Raw genomic sequence first — 24,093 nt, forward strand, 5'->3', positions numbered from 1 at the left:
TGCAGGGGCCAAGAGAACTTTTCCGCACGCCCTTGTTAGTGGTGGTAGTTGGGGTCCACTATTGGTTGTGGAGGATGGGTTCTCCGGTGGGAGGCGCAATGAGGGGAATGCTTAGCGGTAGGCATTCAGGGTGGAAAGGGAGTGTAAGCCCCCAGGATCAGTTGCTGTGAAGAGAGAGGGACTGAACCAAGTCAGCTCAGGGATCAACAGAGCTTGGCTGCCGGCATTTGTTAGTGGGGAAGTTATGTCTAAGCACTGGTGGTGGTGGGCGGGGAGGGGGGGTGTGTGTGTGAAACTAAACGATGAGCCTCAGCAGAGCTGCAGCCGTGAATGTCAAGTCACTTATTTCTCCGCCCCGACTCCTTGCCTTGCTGGTGGGGTAGTGGATCCAAGCACTGGAGAGAAACTCATTTGAGCAGTGAGCTGAGTGGTAGGCATGGAGTTGGGGGCGGGGGGGAGTGGTTTGAAAGTGAGCGGTGCCGTAGAATTGAGGCTCTTGAGGCTCTAAGGAATTTCCAAAGGACAGCTCAGGGGCCCAAGAGAAGCGAGCTGCGAACACTAGCTAGTGGTTGGGGCCCGGCGGGCGGCGGGGGAGGGGAAACCACCTCAACATCTTGGCAAGAGGTGTGAACGACAAGCCTAGTAGGGCACTTGGGATAAGGATGGCGAGCAAGTGGAAAGGTAGAGGGATGAGAGGTGAAGGGGCTGCGCAGCCAAGGTAACATTGCCGTGAGCCCTCATTAGCGGAGGTTTTGAATAGACACATTTGCTGGACCGTACTGGCTAAACTGTTACATCGCCTAAGCCATGTAAATTTACAATAGATCCTTCTCTCTAAGCAAGTTTAGCTAGGTTTGTCAGCTGAACGCTTGTTAGACACATATACGCAATAGGAAGCTGTAGAGATTAACTGAGCTACTAAGGTATCAGTAGGACTATTTCAGGCCTGCTTCTATGTTTTTCTAAGTGGATGTAGCTCAAGTTTGTGGCTGGGATTACACCCAAGAGAGATCTTACAAGAGAGTTAGCTGAGTTAATGCACGGTGTCAGCAGATTGTTGGGCAGAAAAGACCGAGGCGCGAAGTCAGGAGCGTGAGCAGGTGAATGCACTCTATCTGTACAAAATGCGACTTATCTGGTGACAATTTATGGGAGTGGGGGGGTGGGGGGGGGAGAGAGAGAACTTTTGTCTGTGGAAATCCCTAGATTTGTGCTTTCTGGCTCCTTGTACGTGTACTAGGTACTCCTTGTACTAGGTGTAGCTACAGAGCTACGTCAGAATACAGAGACCATCTGCAAGGCATTTGCACTTTAAAAAACTTCTGCTGTTTTTACCGTGAGATGAGTTAAAAAAAAGAAATCTCAAAACCTTACTGTGATAAGTGAAAAGCTTGATCACTGTGATCTGCTCTTCAGGAGTGAGCCGGGCAGGAGCGGAAAGGTTCAGAAATGGAAGTGCATAAAAAATCCATCCATGACAGCATTCCAGGCACGTGAACTATCCCACCATGTCTCTGGAACTGCAACGAGATCGTGGCCTTGCGACCGCACACAGAGCTCTAACTCTTTCTGCTTATTCCCCGTGCTGCGCGCATTGGTATACAGGCATTTCAGAGAGCCGGTCAAGCATGCAAGCTTCCCAGGAGAGGTGCAAGAGGAGCCTCCATAGCCATGTGCCGTGGCGTCTCTCCCGGCTGTATGCAGCCGCTGGAGGCATCCTGACTTGAGTGGCGTTCTACTGACTCCCCTGCCACTATACCGCTCCCCTTCCCGCATCTTTCCGAGGTTAAGGGCCTCCTCACCAGGCCGGCCAAGCTTGCGTGTTGGCAAAGACGCGAGTGCCCCGCTTCGTGGGGTGGATCCCATCTCTCCCCATCAGTTGTCGCTCTTCAAACACGGTTCCGTGGCCATAGACACCAAAGCCCTGTTGCCAACAGCAGCGGCGCAGCCAGCTGTTAACTTGGAAAACTCGTCTACTCCTCTTCCCGTCCTTCTCCCTCACCCGCAGGACCGAGGAGAAAACGACCTGGGCTCCCAGACCCTTGACCACCATTCCCAGGGCTCTGAAGTCCTGTTGGATGGCTTCCAATTTGCCTTTCGTGTCGTTAGCGCCCACCTGGAAGAGCAGCAGAGGGTAGTAGTCCGATGCATGGACAAGCCTTGGCAGTCTTTCCAGGACATCTGTTCTTGGCGCCGCTGGCAGGCAGCAAACCTCTCTGGACAGGAAGTCAGGTCGGCAGACAGGTGCCTTTGTCCCCTGCCGCAGGCCGTCACCCACAACAATCACTCGCCGCTTCTTCCGGCTGTTCCTGCATGGTACATGGTCTGTCAGGCCAGTTGCCTCCCTGGGAGCCATGCCCAGCTCCTCCTCAGCTTGGAGGGCGCTAAACTTGCTCTTCACAGGCAAATCCCGAGGAGGAGCAAGAGCCTTTCTCCTCCTACGAGAGGTGACCAGTTTCCAGCCCTCTTCAACAGCGTTATGCTATAGCGTTGCACACGGTACAGAGCCCTCCGGCAGCTCCGCTGCAGTGGGGCGGTGGGGACTCCCGGAGCTGCGCAGTCTCCGGGAATACCCTGTCAATCTCCTGCTCATCTTCTCAGATGCTACGCAGCCTCCCGACTTCCTCGCCTAGCTCCTTTACCTGGCGAGACATCTGATCAAGCCCAGCACACCTTCGGCAGGAGAGCACTCCAGCCAGGCCCCACGGAGAGGCCCCAGGCACTCCCTGCAGCCTGACACCTGTAGAGCTGCAGCTGCTGCCAGAGGGTCCGTCTGGGTTGAAGCCTCAGACACAGCCGATGCAGCACCTCCAACAGCCACTGGGGCACGTGCTCTGCGGCGTGTCATGACCATGCCTGGGGAAGGAGACACCACTGTGGAAAATAGAGGTGCCTTCTGGCGCTCTTCTGTGCAAACTGCTGCAAACTGCATCTGTTCGCTGCACTCTGGGAGCCGTGCTCTAGCCCTGGCTCTTATATAGGCCTCTGCCTAGCAGTGAGTCACAGGTCGCTCGACCCACCCAATCAGGAGCCACCTGACTCCAAAGCCCCCAACTCCTCCTGACCAGGGCAGCCCAGAGAGCTCGTTAGCCCAGCCACACCTGGCTAGAACTTCCCAGGAGAAGTTAAGTCAAGGCCTCCTGCAGTAGTCCTTGCCTCGCTCTCCCTTCCTGCTAGCAGCAAGTGCCGTCTAGTTCCTCGGGGGTCCCCAGAAAGCCTCCACGACTTCCAACAAGGCCCACAAAAGGCCGAAGCAGAGCCCAGACACTGCTGCGTCTGTTGGCTGCCTTCTGTTTGCTGCACTCTCTTCAGGTCAGTAAGTCAGCTACTGTTTTGCTTCACCCCCCACCACCGTCCTTATTCTTTTGTGCAAGGGTTATAGGCTTCACAAACGGGAAGGCTACAGCAGGCCAGTTTTTGCAGTTGCTGTCAGTGGGGTTTGGTGTCTAACCTTTTGTGGGCGGCGCTATTAAGCAGCGGGTCTAGATTTGGCATGAAGTAGGGTGCAAGCACAGAGGTGTAGTTGGCTTGGGACTTGAATCCGCTTCCCAGGCTAATGCAGGGGCCAAGAGAACTTTTCCGCACGCCCTTGTTAGTGGTGGTAGTTGGGGTCCACTATTGGTTGTGGAGGATGGGTTCTCCGGTGGGAGGCGCAATGAGGGGAATGCTTAGCGGTAGGCATTCAGGGTGGAAAGGGAGTGTAAGCCCCCAGGATCAGTTGCTGTGAAGAGAGAGGGACTGAACCAAGTCAGCTCAGGGATCAACAGAGCTTGGCTGCCGGCATTTGTTAGTGGGGAAGTTATGTCTAAGCACTGGTGGTGGTGGGCGGGGAGGGGGGGTGTGTGTGTGAAACTAAACGATGAGCCTCAGCAGAGCTGCAGCCGTGAATGTCAAGTCACTTATTTCTCCGCCCCGACTCCTTGCCTTGCTGGTGGGGTAGTGGATCCAAGCACTGGAGAGAAACTCATTTGAGCAGTGAGCTGAGTGGTAGGCATGGAGTTGGGGGCGGGGGGGAGTGGTTTGAAAGTGAGCGGTGCCGTAGAATTGAGGCTCTTGAGGCTCTAAGGAATTTCCAAAGGACAGCTCAGGGGCCCAAGAGAAGCGAGCTGCGAACACTAGCTAGTGGTTGGGGCCCGGCGGGCGGCGGGGGAGGGGAAACCACCTCAACATCTTGGCAAGAGGTGTGAACGACAAGCCTAGTAGGGCACTTGGGATAAGGATGGCGAGCAAGTGGAAAGGTAGAGGGATGAGAGGTGAAGGGGCTGCGCAGCCAAGGTAACATTGCCGTGAGCCCTCATTAGCGGAGGTTTTGAATAGACACATTTGCTGGACCGTACTGGCTAAACTGTTACATGGCCTAAGCCATGTAAATTTACAATAGATCCTTCTCTCTAAGCAAGTTTAGCTAGGTTTGTCAGCTGAACGCTTGTTAGACACATATACGCAATAGGAAGCTGTAGAGATTAACTGAGCTACTAAGGTATCAGTAGGACTATTTCAGGCCTGCTTCTATGTTTTTCTAAGTGGATGTAGCTCAAGTTTGTGGCTGGGATTACACCCAAGAGAGATCTTACAAGAGAGTTAGCTGAGTTAATGCACGGTGTCAGCAGATTGTTGGGCAGAAAAGACCGAGGCGCGAAGTCAGGAGCGTGAGCAGGTGAATGCACTCTATCTGTACAAAATGCGACTTATCTGGTGACAATTTATGGGAGTGGGGGGGTGGGGGGGGGAGAGAGAGAACTTTTGTCTGTGGAAATCCCTAGATTTGTGCTTTCTGGCTCCTTGTACGTGTACTAGGTACTCCTTGTACTAGGTGTAGCTACAGAGCTACGTCAGAATACAGAGACCATCTGCAAGGCATTTGCACTTTTAAAAACTTCTGCTGTTTTTACCGTGAGATGAGTTAAAAAAAAGAAATCTCAAAACCTTACTGTGATAAGTGAAAAGCTTGATCACTGTGATCTGCTCTTCAGGAGTGAGCCGGGCAGGAGCGGAAAGGTTCAGAAATGGAAGTGCATAAAAAATCCATCCATGACAGCATTCCAGGCACGTGAACTATCCCACCATGTCTCTGGAACTGCAACGAGATTGTGGCCTTGCGACCGCACACAGAGCTCTAACTCTTTCTGCTTATTCCCCGTGCTGCGCGCATTGGTATACAGGCATTTCAGAGAGCCGGTCAAGCATGCAAGCTTCCCAGGAGAGGTGCAAGAGGAGCCTCCATAGCCATGTGCCGTGGCGTCTCTCCCGGCTGTATGCAGCCGCTGGAGGCATCCTGACTTGAGTGGCGTTCTACTGACTCCCCTGCCACTATACCGCTCCCCTTCCCGCATCTTTCCGAGGTTAAGGGCCTCCTCACCAGGCCGGCCAAGCTTGCGTGTTGGCAAAGACGCGAGTGCCCCGCTTCGTGGGGTGGATCCCATCTCTCCCCATCAGTTGTCGCTCTTCAAACACGGTTCCGTGGCCATAGACACCAAAGCCCTGTTGCCAACAGCAGCGGCGCAGCCAGCTGTTAACTTGGAAAACTCGTCTACTCCTCTTCCCGTCCTTCTCCCTCACACGCAGGACCGAGGAGAAAACGACCTGGGCTCCCAGACCCTTGACCACCATTCCCAGGGCTCTGAAGTCCTGTTGGATGGCTTCCAATTTGCCTTTCGTGTCGTTAGCGCCCACCTGGAAGAGCAGCAGAGGGTAGTAGTCCGATGCATGGACAAGCCTTGGCAGTCTTTCCAGGACATCTGTTCTTGGCGCCGCTGGCAGGCAGCAAACCTCTCTGGACAGGAAGTCAGGTCGGCAGACAGGTGCCTTTGTCCCCTGCCGCAGGCCGTCACCCACAACAATCACTCGCCGCTTCTTCCGGCTGTTCCTGCATGGTACATGGTCTGTCAGGCCAGTTGCCTCCCTGGGAGCCATGCCCAGCTCCTCCTCAGCTTGGAGGGCGCTAAACTTGCTCTTCACAGGCAAATCCCGAGGAGGAGCAAGAGCCTTTCTCCTTCTACGAGAGGTGACCAGTTTCCAGCCCTCTTCAACAGCGTTATGCTATAGCGTTGCACACGGTACAGAGCCCTCCGGCAGCTCCGCTGCAGTGGGGCGGTGGGGACTCCCGGAGCTGCGCAGTCTCCGGGAATACCCTGTCAATCTCCTGCTCATCTTCTCAGATGCTACGCAGCCTCCCGACTTCCTCGCCTAGCTCCTTTACCTGGCGAGACATCTGATCAAGCCCAGCACACCTTCGGCAGGAGAGCGCTCCAGCCAGGCCCCACGGAGAGGCCCCAGGCACTCCCTGCAGCCTGACACCTGTAGAGCTGCAGCTGCTGCCAGAGGGTCCGTCTGGGTTGAAGCCTCAGACACAGCCGATGCAGCACCTCCAACAGCCACTGGGGCACGTGCTCTGCGGCGTGTCATGACCATGCCTGGGGAAGGAGACACCACTGTGGAAAATAGAGGTGCCTTCTGGCGCTCTTCTGTGCAAACTGCTGCAAACTGCATCTGTTCGCTGCACTCTGGGAGCCGTGCTCTAGCCCTGGCTCTTATATAGGCCTCTGCCTAGCAGTGAGTCACAGGTCGCTCGACCCACCCAATCAGGAGCCACCTGACTCCAAAGCCCCCAACTCCTCCTGACCAGGGCAGCCCAGAGAGCTCGTTAGCCCAGCCACACCTGGCTAGAACTTCCCAGGAGAAGTTAAGTCAAGGCCTCCTGCAGTAGTCCTTGCCTCGCTCTCCCTTCCTGCTAGCAGCAAGTGCCGTCTAGTTCCTCGGGGGTCCCCAGAAAGCCTCCACGACTTCCAACAAGGCCCACAAAAGGCCGAAGCAGAGCCCAGACACTGCTGCGTCTGTTGGCTGCCTTCTGTTTGCTGCACTCTCTTCAGGTCAGTAAGTCAGCTACTGTTTTGCTTCACCCCCCACCACCGTCCTTATTCTTTTGTGCAAGGGTTATAGGCTTCACAAACGGGAAGGCTACAGCAGGCCAGTTTTTGCAGTTGCTGTCAGTGGGGTTTGGTGTCTAACCTTTTGTGGGCGGCGCTATTAAGCAGCGGGTCTAGATTTGGCATGAAGTAGGGTGCAAGCACAGAGGTGTAGTTGGCTTGGGACTTGAATCCGCTTCCCAGGCTAATGCAGGGGCCAAGAGAACTTTTCCGCACGCCCTTGTTAGTGGTGGTAGTTGGGGTCCACTATTGGTTGTGGAGGATGGGTTCTCCGGTGGGAGGCGCAATGAGGGGAATGCTTAGCGGTAGGCATTCAGGGTGGAAAGGGAGTGTAAGCCCCCAGGATCAGTTGCTGTGAAGAGAGAGGGACTGAACCAAGTCAGCTCAGGGATCAACAGAGCTTGGCTGCCGGCATTTGTTAGTGGGGAAGTTATGTCTAAGCACTGGTGGTGGTGGGCGGGGAGGGGGGGTGTGTGTGTGAAACTAAACGATGAGCCTCAGCAGAGCTGCAGCCGTGAATGTCAAGTCACTTATTTCTCCGCCCCGACTCCTTGCCTTGCTGGTGGGGTAGTGGATCCAAGCACTGGAGAGAAACTCATTTGAGCAGTGAGCTGAGTGGTAGGCATGGAGTTGGGGGCGGGGGGGAGTGGTTTGAAAGTGAGCGGTGCCGTAGAATTGAGGCTCTTGAGGCTCTAAGGAATTTCCAAAGGACAGCTCAGGGGCCCAAGAGAAGCGAGCTGCGAACACTAGCTAGTGGTTGGGGCCCGGCGGGCGGCGGGGGAGGGGAAACCACCTCAACATCTTGGCAAGAGGTGTGAACGACAAGCCTAGTAGGGCACTTGGGATAAGGATGGCGAGCAAGTGGAAAGGTAGAGGGATGAGAGGTGAAGGGGCTGCGCAGCCAAGGTAACATTGCCGTGAGCCCTCATTAGCGGAGGTTTTGAATAGACACATTTGCTGGACCGTACTGGCTAAACTGTTACATCGCCTAAGCCATGTAAATTTACAATAGATCCTTCTCTCTAAGCAAGTTTAGCTAGGTTTGTCAGCTGAACGCTTGTTAGACACATATACGCAATAGGAAGCTGTAGAGATTAACTGAGCTACTAAGGTATCAGTAGGACTATTTCAGGCCTGCTTCTATGTTTTTCTAAGTGGATGTAGCTCAAGTTTGTGGCTGGGATTACACCCAAGAGAGATCTTACAAGAGAGTTAGCTGAGTTAATGCACGGTGTCAGCAGATTGTTGGGCAGAAAAGACCGAGGCGCGAAGTCAGGAGCGTGAGCAGGTGAATGCACTCTATCTGTACAAAATGCGACTTATCTGGTGACAATTTATGGGAGTGGGGGGGTGGGGGGGGGAGAGAGAGAACTTTTGTCTGTGGAAATCCCTAGATTTGTGCTTTCTGGCTCCTTGTACGTGTACTAGGTACTCCTTGTACTAGGTGTAGCTACAGAGCTACGTCAGAATACAGAGACCATCTGCAAGGCATTTGCACTTTAAAAAACTTCTGCTGTTTTTACCGTGAGATGAGTTAAAAAAAAGAAATCTCAAAACCTTACTGTGATAAGTGAAAAGCTTGATCACTGTGATCTGCTCTTCAGGAGTGAGCCGGGCAGGAGCGGAAAGGTTCAGAAATGGAAGTGCATAAAAAATCCATCCATGACAGCATTCCAGGCACGTGAACTATCCCACCATGTCTCTGGAACTGCAACGAGATCGTGGCCTTGCGACCGCACACAGAGCTCTAACTCTTTCTGCTTATTCCCCGTGCTGCGCGCATTGGTATACAGGCATTTCAGAGAGCCGGTCAAGCATGCAAGCTTCCCAGGAGAGGTGCAAGAGGAGCCTCCATAGCCATGTGCCGTGGCGTCTCTCCCGGCTGTATGCAGCCGCTGGAGGCATCCTGACTTGAGTGGCGTTCTACTGACTCCCCTGCCACTATACCGCTCCCCTTCCCGCATCTTTCCGAGGTTAAGGGCCTCCTCACCAGGCCGGCCAAGCTTGCGTGTTGGCAAAGACGCGAGTGCCCCGCTTCGTGGGGTGGATCCCATCTCTCCCCATCAGTTGTCGCTCTTCAAACACGGTTCCGTGGCCATAGACACCAAAGCCCTGTTGCCAACAGCAGCGGCGCAGCCAGCTGTTAACTTGGAAAACTCGTCTACTCCTCTTCCCGTCCTTCTCCCTCACACGCAGGACCGAGGAGAAAACGACCTGGGCTCCCAGACCCTTGACCACCATTCCCAGGGCTCTGAAGTCCTGTTGGATGGCTTCCAATTTGCCTTTCGTGTCGTTAGCGCCCACCTGGAAGAGCAGCAGAGGGTAGTAGTCCGATGCATGGACAAGCCTTGGCAGTCTTTCCAGGACATCTGTTCTTGGCGCCGCTGGCAGGCAGCAAACCTCTCTGGACAGGAAGTCAGGTCGGCAGACAGGTGCCTTTGTCCCCTGCCGCAGGCCGTCACCCACAACAATCACTCGCCGCTTCTTCCGGCTGTTCCTGCATGGTACATGGTCTGTCAGGCCAGTTGCCTCCCTGGGAGCCATGCCCAGCTCCTCCTCAGCTTGGAGGGCGCTAAACTTGCTCTTCACAGGCAAATCCCGAGGAGGAGCAAGAGCCTTTCTCCTTCTACGAGAGGTGACCAGTTTCCAGCCCTCTTCAACAGCGTTATGCTATAGCGTTGCACACGGTACAGAGCCCTCCGGCAGCTCCGCTGCAGTGGGGCGGTGGGGACTCCCGGAGCTGCGCAGTCTCCGGGAATACCCTGTCAATCTCCTGCTCATCTTCTCAGATGCTACGCAGCCTCCCGACTTCCTCGCCTAGCTCCTTTACCTGGCGAGACATCTGATCAAGCCCAGCACACCTTCGGCAGGAGAGCGCTCCAGCCAGGCCCCACGGAGAGGCCCCAGGCACTCCCTGCAGCCTGACACCTGTAGAGCTGCAGCTGCTGCCAGAGGGTCCGTCTGGGTTGAAGCCTCAGACACAGCCGATGCAGCACCTCCAACAGCCACTGGGGCACGTGCTCTGCGGCGTGTCATGACCATGCCTGGGGAAGGAGACACCACTGTGGAAAATAGAGGTGCCTTCTGGCGCTCTTCTGTGCAAACTGCTGCAAACTGCATCTGTTCGCTGCACTCTGGGAGCCGTGCTCTAGCCCTGGCTCTTATATAGGCCTCTGCCTAGCAGTGAGTCACAGGTCACTCGACCCACCCAATCAGGAGCCACCTGACTCCAAAGCCCCCAACTCCTCCTGACCAGGGCAGCCCAGAGAGCTCGTTAGCCCAGCCACACCTGGCTAGAACTTCCCAGGAGAAGTTAAGTCAAGGCCTCCTGCAGTAGTCCTTGCCTCGCTCTCCCTTCCTGCTAGCAGCAAGTGCCGTCTAGTTCCTCGGGGGTCCCCAGAAAGCCTCCACGACTTCCAACAAGGCCCACAAAAGGCCGAAGCAGAGCCCAGACACTGCTGCGTCTGTTGGCTGCCTTCTGTTTGCTGCACTCTCTTCAGGTCAGTAAGTCAGCTACTGTTTTGCTTCACCCCCCACCACCGTCCTTATTCTTTTGTGCAAGGGTTATAGGCTTCACAAACGGGAAGGCTACAGCAGGCCAGTTTTTGCAGTTGCTGTCAGTGGGGTTTGGTGTCTAACCTTTTGTGGGCGGCGCTATTAAGCAGCGGGTCTAGATTTGGCATGAAGTAGCATGAAGTGGCATAAGCCACGTTATGGCTTCAAGTGGCACATAGCAGTATGCTGCTAACCAGTGATTAGTCTGTGAGATGACTGCAACTGCAGTTATGCAGGTAACTCCAGGATGGAAGTGCAGGTCAATAGCACTCCTATAGTCCGCGCTGAGAGCAGCTAGATGGCGCTGCCTCTGGGGTGGAGCGCCTGTGTGATTATCGGCGCTGGCACGGACAGCAAACAGCAAGCTCTTTTTGCAGCTGCACTGACCTGCGTGACATCTAAAAGAGTGTCTCTGATTCTCTCTGTAGCACTCCCTTTTGCATGGTGGGTCATGACCATGTCTGCGAGACGAGCCTGCGGGCTGTAATCCAGTCCTGCCAACATCTCTTCATGGCAGTCAGTGAAATTTTCCAGTTTCCAGTGTACATACCAAAAGGGTTGGAGAAGCTGGTCGGTCACATTTAGAGCTGTATCTCGTCTCTCGAGTAATGGAAGATGCTCTGTGCCATCCCAGTTCAGCTTCCAGCTTCCTTAAAAGCGCTGTAGCTATGTTTCCGTAGAGTGCCTTTTTCCATCCCTGAACTAGTCTTTACTCTGCAAGAATATTTCTGAAGTCTCTTCTTTTCACTCAGATAACGTGGATTTATTAATTTGCCATTTACAAAAGTGCAAAAAGCAGGGTGAGAAACATTTAATAGTTCATTTGCTTCTTTTCTCTTTTCTGCTGGGCTCTGCTTGTAAATACTGACATTTCCAAATCATTCACGCCTCTGCACTTGAAAAACCTACCTGGTAAATCTTGCAGGTTCCTTGGGCAGCAGAACCAGAAGTTCTGTTGTATTTAAAACATATTTAAGCATATGGCCTGTGTTGTTGCTAGCAAAGCATGGGAATCACTGGAGCTTCTGTTGAAGTGCTCTGGCTCCTGGTCTGATTTTTCCGTGCCAGGTTTGCAGTTTTTCATAGCTTTTTATTGACAAAATATGGTGTCTGTGCTCTGCTTAGCAGAGCTGCGCCCAGGACACAGGGTGTCCCAGAGCCCACCTGCTAGGATCTGAAAAATTAAGCTTGTGTCTTCCTTACCTTTGCACTTAGAACAGAACGAGTGCCTATGTGAGCCCGTTCTGCTGCGTTTCAGCTTGCTTTGTGAACAATTCCTTCTTGCCATTTATTTTTGCCTCCAAAATGCCTTATGGGCCTACTTTTGACCAATCGTCTGCTGCTCTCAACCACATTCCCCACAGACTTTTGTGTTCACTCAACCCCCCCCCCCCGGCCCCCCTCCCCCGAAGGTGGGATGACTATCTGTGCGTGGGTCAGGCAGGTAGTTCAGGTGCACTATTTTTGTCCCTCTAACCTTTTCGTGACTTTCTTCGTGCCTTCTTACATGGCTTCTGCAGCAGATCAAGTTTTCATGTTTCCTTAGGAGCGTCTCTGAAGGCCTGTGATGCACTGGCCTCTTAGACGGGGAAAGATCTGCTTAAATGGAAGAGCAGTAAGCCCTGAAAACACAGTATCTGTAAAACGATGAGGCCTTCCACAGCGCCAGGAGATAACCTGTATTGGAGCCTGGGGACTGAGACAGAGCATTATCAGGCTGTATTTACCTCTACAGTCCTCTGATAGAGTTAAGAAGAGCAGTCAGGCTCAGGACACCTAGAGTTTGAATCCAGCTCTGATTATTTTGCTCTTCAGACCTCCGGCTGTTACTGAGAAACATAATGTTCCTTCCACATTTGCTCAGCCCTTGAGGTGAAAGTTCGCTGTTCTCACTTATTCCTTCCGCCCCACTTTGGAGGTAAGAGCAATTCACTGCAGCCCAGCCCCAAATAGGTGAACGGTGCAGGCGGGGGGAGGGACGAAAACCTTCCTACCAGCCATACTGGGCTGTGCTGCGCTTTGTCCTTTGGCGAGATACCGCCAAGCACTGAACAAAACTTAGTCACACTGCCTTAAGGCGGAGATTCAGGGTTCAAGATTTTTCATGAGCTGGAAATTAAGAAATTTCTAAAATATTCTGAAGCATGTAAGTAACCAGACAAATAACATCCCTTTTTCAAGGTCCACTGTCTTGGCTTTTAAGGTTGTTGTACTGTAGAGTCGTGGGTGGGTAGTAGCCCCTCCTAGGTGTGCAGAATCCTGCGGTCTAGGGCACCGGCCACAGACTGTGGACCATAGACAGAGCTGATGGAAATGTCCTAGAGCTGCTTTGTCTGCCTCACCCCAGCCTTGGTACATGATACGCCAGCTCTCTGATTATGTTCTTTTATCTCATCCATGCCTGGTGTGTGAAACATTTAATCTAAAAATTCACAGTTGGGAAGACAGTTGCTGCTGGGTTCTTGAAGATGATAGGTGCTGGTAGCCTTCTTTCAGCTATGTCAGGCTATGGGACTACCATCACAATAAGCTTGAGGCATACCTAACCAAATGGAATTGTACGCTGCTGTTGAATCAGCTTAAAAATGCGATTCCCATTAGTGCTTTTAGAACACTCTCACTGCCGCAACCCTGGTCATCTCCAGTGCCCAAAATGGTAGCGGTTGGAAGGCACATGTAGAGATCAACTCGTCCAAATTGCCTGCTCAGGCAGGGTTCTCGAGAACACACGGCCCAGGAATGCGTCCAGGTGGGTTTTGAATATCTCCAGCCGAGGAGACTCCTCAACCTCGCTGGGCAGCCTGTGCCTGTGCTCTATCACCGTCACTGGAAACAAATTTTTCCTCACGTTCAGACAGCACTTCCTGTGTGTCACTTTGTGCCCATTGTCTCTCACCCTGTCACTGGGCACCACGGAGAAGAGTCTGGCCCCCATCCGCCCTTCAGATACTTGTACTCATCAAGATTCTGCCCTCAGGTGTCTCTTCTCCAGGCTAAACAGGCCCAGCTCTCTCAGCCTCTCCTCACAGCAGAGATGTTCCAGTCCCTTCATCATCTTCGTAGCCCTCCGCTGGACTCTCTCCAGAAGTGCCATGTTTCTCTAACACTGGGGAGTCCATAATTGGAGACTGCTCCGCAGGCCTCTGAGGAGAGGGGCAGGAGCAACTCCCTCGACATGGTTGTAACGCTTACTCTTCCGAATGGAGCCCAGGGCATCCCATTGGCCTTCTTGGCCACAAGGGCACATTGCTGCCTCTTGCTTGACTTGCTCTCCATCACGCCTCCCAGCTCCTTCTCTGCAGAGCTCCTTTGGCATTCGGGGCTCTTGAAGCTATAGCGTTTAAGAGAAGTCTGCATCTCTGTCTTCCTTTTTGATGCTGCATATAACTCCTTGACTTGGCAACACAGTCCTTCAGCAATTGCATCCAGGAAAGAAAATAGGTCTCTCCTAGCCTTAGGAAGAGGACTCAGGCATTCTCTTCAGCCTGAAATTTGCAGAGCTGCATCCTGCCGCTGACACACTCTTGAAGCATTCGACATGGCATGGCAGCGTAAGCTGTTCCAACAGCTGGTGGTGGACATGCCCTATGACATGTCACTTCCGCACAAGAGGAAATATAAGTTGGTCTGAATTGACATGAAGAACCCTCCCCTTCTAAGCACCCTTCTGTACAAACCATTGTGTCTGTTGGCTGCCTCTGTTAGATTCACTTTCAGTGGCTTTCTATTAATTTCACAGTATTTTGACTCAGTGTATCGAGAGATTTCTGGTCCTCCTAACCCTCTCACCCCCCAATTCTGTAACAATGCAATAGAAAATCAGAAAGCAATAACTCTGTGGTGCCTCAATAGTTTTCAAGCTTTCTAAAAAAATCTTATCTTTTTCACAGATAATGAGAGATAAACTTAGCTTGCAATTGTAAGATTTAAACTCCATGCAGCCAACTTTGTTACATAATAACTTTATATATATATATATGTAAATTCTGAGAAGTCAGGCCACTAAATTTTTTTTGCCCGTTCTTTTTCAGTATTACAGTTTGGGGGGAAATCACTAAGCAGGAAAACTATAGTGACAATAGTCCTAATTCTAGAGTACTACGCATTTTCCCTTAGGAAGCCAATCCTGTTGAGGTCAGAGCTGGAACTTTGAGCACTGATGAACTAGTCATGATTGAAGGAATGAGCAAAGCAGGGAACTAAGAGACCTCAAAACTCTCCTGTGAAGGAGCTAAACAGCAACAGGATGGAGCAACAGGAGCCAAAAAATTCAAGAGTGCAACTGAAGCGCTAAAAAGTTTAAAGTTCAGCTCTTCAAATTTGGCCACGTTTTCCTGTTCTCCCTATCCACAATTCTTTCTTGCTTCACGTAGCTGAAGAATGTTAGGAATTGCTTCTCCATGCTAGAATGTTAGAAAAGAAAAGGCACTGAGCTAACACTTTCTACCGTTTGCTACTGAATGCAACTATTTTATGTGGTACTTTAACACACAAAGGATTTTATTTGCTCTTTTAACAACATGCAACAGCACACAGTATCTGTTAGTCCTTGCACCAGTTAAACTGTCATGCTAGACTAAACTGTCTTCATTCATGCTCAGCCCTGACTGTTGCCAGTTCTACCTGCTCCAAAGGTAAGTGTCTGAAATCATATGGAATATAAAAATGAGAGGAACAACCCACATGACATTTCTTTCCTGTTGTCCTGTGTCCAGAAACTTCAAGCAAGCACCATATAACCACCCTGAATTGTATATTGCATGGTATCATTTTGCATTTAAAGACCTTTATGGGAAAGGGTTTCAGCATCTAATTTAGAGATGTCAGTTCTGGATTGCTCCCCCTATTTTCTCTGCCCCAGCCATGTTGATGGGGTAGTGTTGGCAGGCATTTAAAAAGGAGGAAGAAAACAGTTCTTTTATATAAATACTTGCCAGGGAATTAAGTAAGTAAATTAAGCTAACATACATGCACATTATTTACTGAGGATCTGGAAAGCTTTTTTGTATAGCTATATTTATGTTACACCATAAGTCACCCTATGGGTTTGACAGCAATACAAGTGAGTAAAAATAATGCTCATAACTGTTCTTTAAGTTAGAGACTTGGAGTTAGATTTTTAACGTCTCTATATTTCCACAATGGTATTAACTGGAAACATTTAAGATGAACTTTTAACGTCTCTATATTTCCACAATGGTATTAACTGGAAACATTTAAGATGAACTTGACTGCTGCACTAATTTGAGATGGAGAAAGGATGGACTCATTCTGTGGCCCCTTGCTTTCTCTTTGTCATGTTCTTCTGTTTTTAACAAGGAGTGGATGGTCATATAACTTTGGAGAGGGCCTGAGCATGCAGTAAGCCCTTGCTGCAATAAAAAGAAATCAGTCAATGTCTATTGCTTCAGTTAATGGTTATTAACTGAATATTACACTTCAGTTACATTCCAAGGGTAACGAGGATGATGTAATAAAGAACCAGGAGGGAATGGAGAGTGCTTGGTACCTCGTATTGGCAGGCTATGAGATGTTTCTTCTTCCTCATTCCTTTGACTTCAGCAGAAACAAAATCTCACCTGAAAAGCACAATTGTTTTTCTTCAGGTCAGCAATTAGGAGTAAGATTTCACATTCCAGCACGTTGGTAAAAGCCCCTTTACTGCCTGTTCCTATTTCTTCCTGGTGACAGGAGGATGAAAAGAGTGACTAAACTTATCTTCATTTTATTCTTCCAATAGAGGTGAAAGGAAACAGCCTCATGAATTCAAAACTGATTTTTGGTTTGGTTTGAAAACAGATCTTGGTATAGTAACCTCACTTTAATAGTAAATTGTACACTGTTGCAGGGAAACTTCAAAAAAGAGAAGCTGATCTCTTGATAAGTATATTTTATCTGCTTTTTTCACAGAATGGAAATAGCAATTATAAGATGGATACATTCCTTGGCAGTTACATAACCCAGATTTTCCAATACCTGCTTGAATTAGATCTATTAAATTGAAATCCATATTGAGTCTTTCTTTCTCTCCTTCTCTATCTTTCTTTGCCTGCCTGTCTTCCCCTTCCTCTTTCCTTTTATGTCCAGTAGGTTACAAAGAAGCTGTATAAAGTGCTAATTCAAGGACAAAGCAATGTTGTTTGTATTTATCCTATATTTTGGCACGAGAGATTCAATTTCACTTTATTTGAAATCATAAAACATAATTACCTTATACTCCATATATAATACTAGGTTTCAGGAGTAAATAAGAGAATGGTAGCATTGCTGAGGGCAATTTAAAATCTCTTTTGTGAGCTGATCAAATTAAATAAAACTTATATGCTGTCAAGGTTTAAAATCTACTGATATGTCAACATTCATTCTTCAGCTCTGCACTTAGCTTTCCAGGATTTTCAAAGTCATCTGTGTCTGATTGATTGAGAATCCATCTAGTAGAAATACAAACTGGTTGTTTCTGTAAAAAACGGAGGGTATTTCCTCCCACTCTCTTTCTCCCAAATCGGATCAGCTGGCATGCTCTTACTCCACCAGGTGGCATTCTTTACCCAGGGAAAAACTCATGCATTTTTTTGACACTGTCGTTTCCTTGGGGAAGGAGAGGAGGGATCTTGGTTCATTGATTTTTTTTTTTGTTTGCTTGTTTTCATAGAGATGTTTTTACTACAGTATCTGGCTCACATCTGTGCTCACATCTATCTTCTGGCACGATTTGCAATGGTTAGAAAAATAAATGAATAAAAGAACATCTGCTGTCTACCATTGAGTAACTGACAGATGTCATGAAGGGAAGGAAAAATGGGTTAAAATATACATTTTTATCCTCTCCCCCACCCTTAGATAAGACAGGCTCAATGTTCCAAATAAATACTACGCTGGCTCCAGTCAGAAGTAAGACGATACCAGCAAGCTGCCAGAGCTGCTAAACTGAGCCTGAATTCTGGTTATCCAAAAATTGTTTCTGACTGTCAGGAAGTGACCTGTCTGCAAGGCATTTCTGCCATCAGAACCTGCCAGAAATGTGTGGATAATGCCCAGAGCAGAGGAGAACTGCACTTTCTCTGTCCAAGCTAAATTATCTGTTCAATCTAGAGCCATGTAGGGATTCAGAGATCCTGGGAGTTAAGTTAAATTCTGCTTATCCTAAAAAAAAAAAAAAAACAAACAACCTCTCCCTCACCCCGGTCCCACCTAACTAAAAAAAATATAGTTGTAACAGTATTTTCCCCCAATACAAACTGAATCACAACCCCCATTCACAGCCAGACATTTTAGGACGTTTCATATTAACCACCCTTCTCCAAGGAAACATCTGCAGGTGAAGGTGCCTGCAGAGACGAGACAGCTGTATCAGTGTCACCAGAGACCATTTGAAAAATCATACGGGAGTGGTCAAGTGTCGAACAAATTAATTCTTCTACTCTTGGTAAAGCCCTGCATCAATATGGTCCCACATACCTTTCTCTCTGAGACAGGATTCTGCAACAGTTGCCCAGCAGGGAGACTCCGGGGAAGATAACTTTGCCTTTCCTTGTGAATCTCTCCTCTACCTTGTGCTTTATTTCTCCTAACACCACACACTTTTTTGCTTGTGCCTTATTTCCAGGCCTATTCCTCCAAAGCCGCAGCTTTACACTGCAACATTAGCTGCTATCCAACACACTCCCATTTCTGTCTTCATCTGGGGTGTGTTGTAATGGGTGTGGCCAGGAAACCAAACACTTCTTGATCCTTTGCTCACTTTGGGCTCTGCAGAGCTCTGGCACCATTAGATCAGGTAGGCTGCACTGCTGGAAGACCAACTTTCTCTGTGGAAATAGGTGCCGTCTCAAAATTTAGCTAATTCAATTGGGTAAGATAAACATTGGTGGTGTTGGTGGTAGGGCCCCAGGTCCCATGCTTTACAGTCCATGTCCATACTGTGAAAAAGAAAGGAAAACAGCATAGTTTCTGGATGATGATCTTCACTAACATTTCTTTCTACAGACTAGCTATCCCAGCTTTACAGATAAGAAATTGTGGCATCAAGAGGTTATTTATATCAGCAGATGTAACCCAGCAATTCAGCATTACAGCAGCAGCATTTAAAAAGTAAACCTTCTGATGCTGAAATCTAAACTCTGTGGTTTGTCTTGGGGAGGGGGGTGTGTGTGTGAAGACATCTACACTAGCTCCAATAACAGGAGAGAAATGCTGAGGGGGGACTGCAAACATATGGCTAGAAAGTCTTGGTCTTGTGTGTCCAGTTTCCAGTTCCTTTACTTCTTTTGGTGGTTTTGCTTGGAATCTCACTGCTCTTGGGACCACAAATCAATCTCCACTTTGTACCTGTATTCTAGCTTGAAATAGATGAGTTACACTGTGGGAGCCTTGACAGTTCTGAGGGTAGTTATGTACCTCTTTGAAAAGGAGAAAAATGGTACCCAAACACTTAGGTGGAGAACAGAAAGAGGTTAACTAACACCACTTAAGGCAGGAAGGGCACAGAAGGGGATTAAAGAAATGTCATCTCCCTTCTAGTCTTTCACCCTGTGTATCTACTTTTTTGCCTGCTTTAGCTGCTGAGACGTGATATGGTGAGATTTAAACAGCTACTAAATGTCAAACGGATTTATTCTTTTGATGAATGGAATGACTGGCTAGGTAGATGAGGGCAGAGCAGTGGATGTTGTCTGCATGGACTTCAGCAAGGCTTTGGCCACTGTCTCCCATCACATCCTCCTCGTAGGTAAACTCAGGGAGTGTGGGTTGGATGAGTGGCCGGTGAGGTGGATTGAGAGCTGGCTGGATGGCCGAGCTCAGAGGGTTGTGGTCAGTGGTGCAGAGTCAATCCTGGGTCCAGTCTTGTTCAATGTATTCATCAATGACCTGGATGAAGGCACAGAGTGCACCCTCAGCAAGTTTGCTGATGATACTAAACTGGGGGGAGTGGCTGACACACGAGAAGACTGTGCTGCCACCTTTGAGAGGGTCCGGGACAGGCTGAGGAGATGGGCAGACAGGAACCTCCTGAAGTTCCACAAAGGCAAGTGCAGGGTCCTGCACCTCGGGAGGAGTAACCCCATGCACCAGTAGCGGCTGGGGGCTGACCTGCTGGAAAGCAGCTCTGCAGAGGAGGAGACCTGGGAGGCGTGGTGGACAGCAAGTCAAGCAAGAGGCAGCAATGTGCCCTTGTGGCCAAGAAGGCCAATGGGGTGCATTAGGCAGAGTGTTGCCAGCAGGTGGAGGGAGGTGATCCTGCCCCTCTCCTCAGCCCTGGGGAGGCCGCACCTGGAGTACTGTGTCCAATTCTGGGCTCCCCAGTACAAGAGAGGCATGGTGCTACTGGAGCAAGTCCAGCGGAGGGCTACGAAGATGATGAAGGGACTGGAACATCTCTGCTGTGAGGAGAGGCTGAGAGAGCTGGGCCTGTTTAGCCTGGAGAAGAGACACCTGAGGGCAGAATCTTGATGAGTACAAGTATCTGAAGGGCGGATGGGGGCCAGACTCTTCTCCGTGGTGCCCAGTGACAGGGTGAGAGACAATGGGCACAAAGTGACACACAGGAAGTGCTGTCTGAACGTGAGGAAAAATTTGTTTCCAGTGACGGTGATAGAGCACAGGCACAGGCTGCCCAGCGAGGTTGAGGAGTCTCCTCGGCTGGAGATATTCAAAACCCACCTGGATGCGTTCCTGTGCAATATCCTATGCACCCTCTAGGTGTTCCTGCTTGAGTGGGGTGGGTATTTGGATTAGATAGTCTCTAAAGGTGCCTTCTAATCTGTACCGTTCTGTGAGTCTATGACTTGTCAGTCAGAATTAACATAGTACAAAGGACTCAGTCCACTTCCTAATGATATATTTTTATTGACACTGTCACTGTAAGGTTTGGGACTTTGCTTTGATATTGGAAAGTGTAGGTAGTCTTGATGTCTGAGGACCAGATGTCAAGGTGAGAGAAAGTGCTGTTAGCTAAATGAAACAATAATTTTTGGGAGGACATAACACTGAAAGACAGTGAATTAGGCCCACCTTTACCATTGCTGAGTTCTTTTCGTCATTTCTAGAGATCTTGACAACATTTTGCTTTGTGATAGCCAAGGCTGCAGCTATTAAAACCTGGTAGAACACTTCATCAGTGTAGAAACAAGGTAAAATTCCTTCATGTATGGCCTTATATAGCAAGAAAACCTGCAGAAATTAGGCTACAAGGAACTATCTGTATTTTTCACAGAAGTTAAAAATACAGAAAGTATTTCTGTTTTCTCTAGTATAACTGTGTCTCATTCCTTCCTGTTATATGGTTTACAGAAAGCAAAGTAAAAAAGATCCCCTCAAAAATGATACTTCAACTAAGAAACCAAAACAAAACAAATTAAGAAGAATAAATCTACAATGCAAGTATCTTAACACGCCAAGAAATTCGTTCAGCAGCATACAAGCACTGCATCTGCTCTGCTTTATTCCCACATGCAATATGTTGTGGAAATGCTGCCCAAAAGCAACAACACAAAGTTGGTGCTGATTTTTTTTTTTCAGTGTAGCCCCATTACCTACATCAAAAAGGATATTTATTGCCTTATTATTTGGACTTACAGGGCATTAGTGGCAGTGGCTTTGGTTATTTACCTAGTTTGTTGACCAGCCAGTGCATTCCCAAGGCAGCTGGCAAGCAACATAACAGATCTCTGCTGTAGTTTGAGCCAATCTATCCTTGTGATGGAAGAAGATGAGAGAGGCATTAATGAAGTCTTGTGTGGGGGAAAAAAAAATCCTCTCCTGTTTCAAGAGGGTTTGGTTTCATTGGTTCTGAAAAATCTATTACTACTCTCTTTCAAGTAATTTCTCTGCAGAGATGCTATTTTAATGAAGCTCTGCAAAATGGCTGCAGCTAGAGGGAAAATGATATGTGTGAAGGTGGTTTCAAAGGGATATGCTTTTATTATGAGCCTTTTCTGCTCTCCTTCTGATTTCATTTTCTTTTGTGCTCTGACTCATTCTTGGCTTGTTTGTTTTTAAATTTATTTTCTCCCTCTCTTCCCCAATGAAAAGAGATGTAACGTAGCATCCAATTTATCTGGAAACCCACTGTCTTCAGGGAAATCTGGACAAAAATATCTTCATATTTTATATCAGAGGTTGTTCTGTCCAGGAAAGTGAATGTGATGTACATGTGGGATGTAATTCCTTCTCTGTGAAGCACACTTCACAGCTTTCAAAGTGGGATCAACCCTCTGAATAAATAAAGCTTCATTTGCCTCTTGTATTTTTTGGTTAATACTCTGCTCCTCTGTGTGTAGTGAGGATTAGGTGTATACTTGAAAGAAGATCCTGTTGTGCAGCCAGTGAGTTACAGAATGATAACTGTGAGAGACATCTTCCTTGCTAGTTGCATGGATAGGAAATGAGCCACAGATCCAATATATGCTGGATTTTCTGTGAGTTGAGCATAGAGAAATTGAAGGATCTCAGTTTACTGTGGTCCTATGCTTTACTGGGTCAGCCTTCCTGGATCAGCTCATTGGGATTGGCTCACTGGCTTTTCCAATTTAATCACTGTGAGACAGCCAGGTGTGCCAAAGCAGCTGGGATTGGAATAGATGAAGGTGCAATAATTAGTGTTGTTTGCATGTCTCTGTCTCCTTATGGGATTGTAATGCTGTCTGTTTCTCCTCCTAAATCCTAATGGCCTCGAATGGAAGGATTTAGCCACCCTGATGAAGTTAGTTTTCTTCCATTACTCTACAAAGTTAGGCTGACTGTGGTGGGCTGAAGGAGGAAAGAGTTCCCTCTCTCTCCACAGCCTGAACACTGCAGGCTCTGTGGGGGATGCTGTCTCAGTTTCTGTGGTAGCCTGGAGCCTGAGATCAAACTCCTTCTCTTGGCCAGAAAACAATCACCATCAGGGAGGATGTCAGCTGCCTTTATTCAATGGTGTGGAGTGCTGGGAGGGTTTTGCACTAGGGAAATTGCTCCCTTTGCTGAGAGTTTTGAGTGTCACATCCAAGAGAAATCAAATCAATAGCTTTTGTTCTGCCCATATTGAGGGCTCTTTGACATTTCTTTCCCTACCTAGAAGGAGAAAGAGAGTGTGACAAGAGCCAAAACATCCTATTTGGTTTTCCAGGGGCTTTTCTAGTCTCTCTTAAAGGAGTGATTTGAAGAGATTTCATATGTAAAACAAACAAATAAAACAAAATAACCTTTCCCAAATTTTGAGAGAAGTGGGAACAACACTATTTGTGAAATACCTGTGGGAAAGAAAGAAAGAAAAAAGACTTTTATAGCATATTGTCACTTGCAGCCTGCAGTGAGTGTGCTACACGCTGCATTGTCCCTCTCCAGAAGCTCCTAGGCTAGGCCAAGGGATCCAGAGCCTCTGGCAATTGCCATCATGGAGTCAACTGGCCTTGTACCAAGTTGGAGCAGCTGGGCAGCTGTAATGTATGGCAATATGTTGCAGAGGCCTGAGGTTAAACAGTTATGCATATTCACTAGCATCTTGATCAACCTATTTTCGCATACTGCATTCTTGAAAGTAATCACTTTAGTGCAGATAAAAGACTAAACCAGAGACAACAGGTTGCTTTGTGTGCATTTGTAATGCAAATTGCTGCCAGGACCAGAAAATATGATTGGTTCTTTCTGGCAGATCATATATACTTTGTGTTATTCCTACCAAGATCCAACTGTTCATAAAGCCAGTCTCTCTCTGTGCTTCTCTGGAAAGAGAAGGAAAGGCTGACAATGAGGGAAAGGTAATCTGTGAAAGTGGGCTGCAAAAGATTTTGAAATCCCATTTACTTTTTCACCAACTAACACAGGATGTTTCAAAGAAGCAGTGGTTGGTAGGTCTTTGCAACCTATGCAGATGAGTCCAAGCCTTTAATAAATATACATCAAGCTCCCAGCAAAGGAGAACAGGATTAAACCTCCTTGAAGCCACAAAAACTTCAGGAAGGTTTAGACTTAACGTCTAAATCTTTAATGGTTGTTTTCTGCAAATATGAGATTAGCTACTCCAGTGGTTGTGCAGGGTTTAGTAGGTACAAAATAGCTAGCTGTGCTTGTGAAACACCATGAACTGGAACAAACACTGACACCAAAAACAAGAAGAATCCATTGTCAAAGCTTTCTGCTTCTCCACTGCTATTGCAGCACAACTGAAGAAAGATAGAAGCTAGATACAATATGCTTTTTTTTCAGCTTCTACGAATAATATTGACCTGTCCACAAATGCAGCATGTCAGGAGTATCTCAGAAGGCACAACTTTGGCTTCCTCTTATGCTTATGCAATACAAGGGTTAGCCAAGAAAAGTATTTCGGGGAGAAGTAATCAAATAGCATGATGTCTGTTAGATGACTTCTGGATGCTGATGGCAGCTTAAATCAAGAGGCACAATGGGTGTTTTGCTGGAGGAGCCTGAAGAAGAGAATCCAAAAATAAATACAAGGTCCTGAGGTACATTTTAGAGTTTTAACAGTGAGAAGTAGTTATAACAATGTTAACAGTGAGAAGTAAGAACTGAGTTTTAGAGATGCTTTGAGAGAACAGATAGTCTACATGCATGGGGAAGAAGTGGATTAGTCTAAGGTAACAACACTGTTAACTCCTCTAGGCAATTCAGACAA

Source organism: Struthio camelus, chromosome Z, assembly GCF_040807025.1.
Source record: "Struthio camelus isolate bStrCam1 chromosome Z, bStrCam1.hap1, whole genome shotgun sequence".
Classification (NCBI taxonomy): Eukaryota; Metazoa; Chordata; class Aves; order Struthioniformes; family Struthionidae; genus Struthio; species Struthio camelus.